This window comes from Arachis duranensis, chromosome 7, assembly GCF_000817695.3.
Source record: "Arachis duranensis cultivar V14167 chromosome 7, aradu.V14167.gnm2.J7QH, whole genome shotgun sequence".
Lineage (NCBI taxonomy): Eukaryota > Viridiplantae > Streptophyta > Magnoliopsida > Fabales > Fabaceae > Arachis > Arachis duranensis.
In genome coordinates, this window is record NC_029778.3 from 60,992,013 (window position 1) to 60,995,522 (window position 3,510).

Here is a 3,510-nt window from a genome sequence, read left to right on the forward strand (position 1 = left end):
TTATCCTAATTGATTTTCAGTTGCTTGGGGACAAGCAACAATTTAAATTTGGTGTTGTGATGAGCGGATAATTTATACGCTTTTTGGCATTTTTTTTACGTAGTTTTTAGTATGATCTAGTTACTTTTAGGGATGTTTTCATTAGTTTTTATGCTAAATTCACATTTCTGGACTTTACTATGAGTTTGTGTGTTTTTTTGAGATTTCAAGTAATTTCTGGCTGAAATTGAGGGACCTGAGCAAAACTCTGATAAAAGGCTAACAAAGGACTGCTGATGCTGTTGGATTCTGACCTCCTGCACTCGAAATGGATTTTCTGGAGCTAGAGAATTCCAAATGGCGCACTTTCAACGGCGTTGGAAAGTAGACATCTAGAGCTTTCCAGAAATATATAATAATTCATACTTTATTCGTGATTAGATGACGTAAACTGGCACTCAACGCCAGTTCCATGCTGCATTCTAGAGTCAAACGCCACAAACACGTCACGAACCAGAGTTGAACGCCAAAAACACGTTACAACTTGGCGTTCAACTCTAAAAGAAGCCTCTGCACGTGTAAAGCTCGAGCTCAGCCCAAGTACACAACAAGTGGGCTCTGGAAGTTAATTTCTGCATCAATTACTTACTTCTGTAAACCCTAGTAGCTAGTCTAGTATAAATAGGACATTTTATTATTGTATTAGATCATCCTGGATTGTATTTTTTCCTGTGATCATGTTTTGGGGGATGGCCATTCGGCCATGCCTGAACCTTCATCACTTATGTATTTTCAACGGTGGAGTTTCTACACACCATAGATTAAGGGTGTGGAGCTCTGCTGTACCTCGAGTTTTAATGCAATTACTACTATCTTTTATTCAAATTCAATCTTATTTCTGTTCTAAGATACTACTCGTACTTCAACATGATGGATGTGATGATCCGTGACACTCATCATCATCCGTCCCTATGAACGCGTGCCTGACAACCACTTCCGTTCTACAAGTGAAAGTTATAGTGTGTATCTCTTGGATTCCTGATGCACGGCGCATGGTTGCCCTCGCCTAACAACCGAGCCTTCCATTCCATGAGTTCAGAGTCTTCGTGGTATAAGCTAGAATTGATGGCGGCATTCATGAGAATCCGGAAAGTCTAAACCTTATCTGTGGTATTCCGAGTAGGATTCCGGGATTGAATGACTGTGACGAGCTTCAAACTCACGACTGTTGGGCGTGATGACAAACACAAAAGAATCAAGGGATTCTATTTCGAGATGATCGAGAACCGACAGATGATTAGCCGTGCCGTGATAGAGCATTTGGACCTTTTCACTGAGAGGATGGGATGTAGCCATTGACATCGGTGATGCCCTACATATAGCTTGCCATGGAAAGGAGTAAGAAGGATTGGATGAAGGCAGTAGGAAAGCAGAGATTCAGAAGGAGCACAACATCTTCATACGCCTATCTGAAATTCCCATCGATGATCTACATAAGTATTTCTATCTTTATTTTCTGTTTATTTATTATTATTATTATTCGAAAACTCCATAACCATTTATTATCCGCCTGACTGAGATTTACAAGATGACCATAGCTTGCTTCATACCAACAATCTCCGTGGGATCGACCCTTACTCACATAAGGTTTATTACTTGGACGACCCAGTGCACTTGCTAGTTAGTTGTGCGAGGTTGTGAAGAAAGTGCTGAGTTATAAACGTGCATACCAAGTTGAATGCCCTTATTAGAGATCACAATTTTGTGCACCACTAACCCACTTGAATCTCCAAGTTTCTGAGTGAAGCTCTGGTTTTCTGAATAAAACTATGAGTGCTCTTGGAGAGTTATACAACAATAGATTCTAACTCAAAAGATTTCAGAGGCTGAGAAGGTGCTTGTTGTTGTTGAGAGGGCTGAAACTCCCAGTTGTTGAAGTTGTTCTGATTGAAATTGCCCTTAGAATTGTTGTTAAAATTTTGTTCCCTCTGAGGTTGATTTTTCCACCCAAAATTAGGATGATTTCTCGACCTCGGATTATATGTCTTAGAGAAAGGACCATTGTTGTGAGGTCTAGAGGAATTGCCCATGTAGTTGACCTATTCAGGGAGAAATTAGCCATAATCATAACTTTCACCTTGAGGGAAGCCACCACTCATGTCATATGAAATATCTTGGGTATTGATAGCTGAGACTTGCATTCTACTCAAGGGTTGAGTAATAGCATTAATCTGTTGAGACATGGCCTTATTTTGAGCAAGAATTGCATCCAAAGCATCTAATTCCATGACTCCCTTTCTTATAGAGGTCCTTTCAGTAGAAAATAGATATTGGTAATTAGCAACCATCTCAATTAAATCAAGAGCTTCCTCAGGAGTTTTTTTCATGTGAAAGAGATCTGCCTACATAATTAACCAAAGATATTTTAGCGGCCTTAGTAACTCCATCATAGAAAATCTGTAACAAAATCCAGTTTGAAAGCATTGCAGGAGGACATTCCTGAGCATCATCTTGTACCTCTCTCAGGCTTCATAAAGAGATTCACCTTCTCTCTGCATGAAAATCTGAACATCAGTCCTCTTCTTGGTCAGCTTTTGAGATGGAAAAAAACTTGGTTAGGAATTTTTCGACCGATTTATCCCAATTATCGAAGCTTTCCTTGGGATGTGTATCAAGCCACTGCTTGGCTCTGTCCTGTACAACAAGCGGGAAGAAAATCAACCTATAGACATCCATATGAACCCCATTGGTCTTCACAGTATCACAGATTTGCAGAAAATTTGAGATAAACAAGTTTGGGTCTTCTTGCGAGAGTCCATAAAACTGACAATTTTGTTGCACCAAAGAGATAAGCTGAGGCTTCAGTTCAAAGTTGTTAGCAATCACATGAGGTACAACAATGCTATTTCCATAGAAGTTGGTGCTAGGTGCCAGTGTTCTTTTAGGTTGCTCAGGCATATTAGGAGCATTGAGAACATGAGGATTAACAACATGTTATTGTTGTTTGGATCCATGGTAGATCCTTCAGCTTCTTTCTCAAAATTGTCCTTAATATTCTCAGCAACTTTGTAAGCTCTAGCCTGCTGTAAATGCCTTCTTAGAGTCCTCTTAATCTTAGGATCAAATTCAAGAAGAGGTTTTTTGTCTCTATTCCTACTCATAAATAGACAAAAAATAAGAGAAAGTAGGAATCTCTATGTTAGAGTCAAGAGAATTTCCAGTAAGGTAACATGAGTCAAAGAAATAAAAAAATAAACTAAATAAATAATAGTAAAATTTTTGAAAATTACTAAGGAAATTAAACTAACAATTTCAAAAATAATAAAGAAAAACAAGCAACAAATTTGAAAAAAATTGAAAGAAAAAATAAATAGGAAAAATAAAATAAAGAAACTAGGGACACCAAACTTATTTCAAAATTAAAGGAAAAAATTGTAAATGATTTGATTCAAAACTTTTGAAAAATTAACAAGGAAAATTAAACAAAATTAAAGAAAAACGTCTAATCTAAGCAATTAATTAATGGGGAGT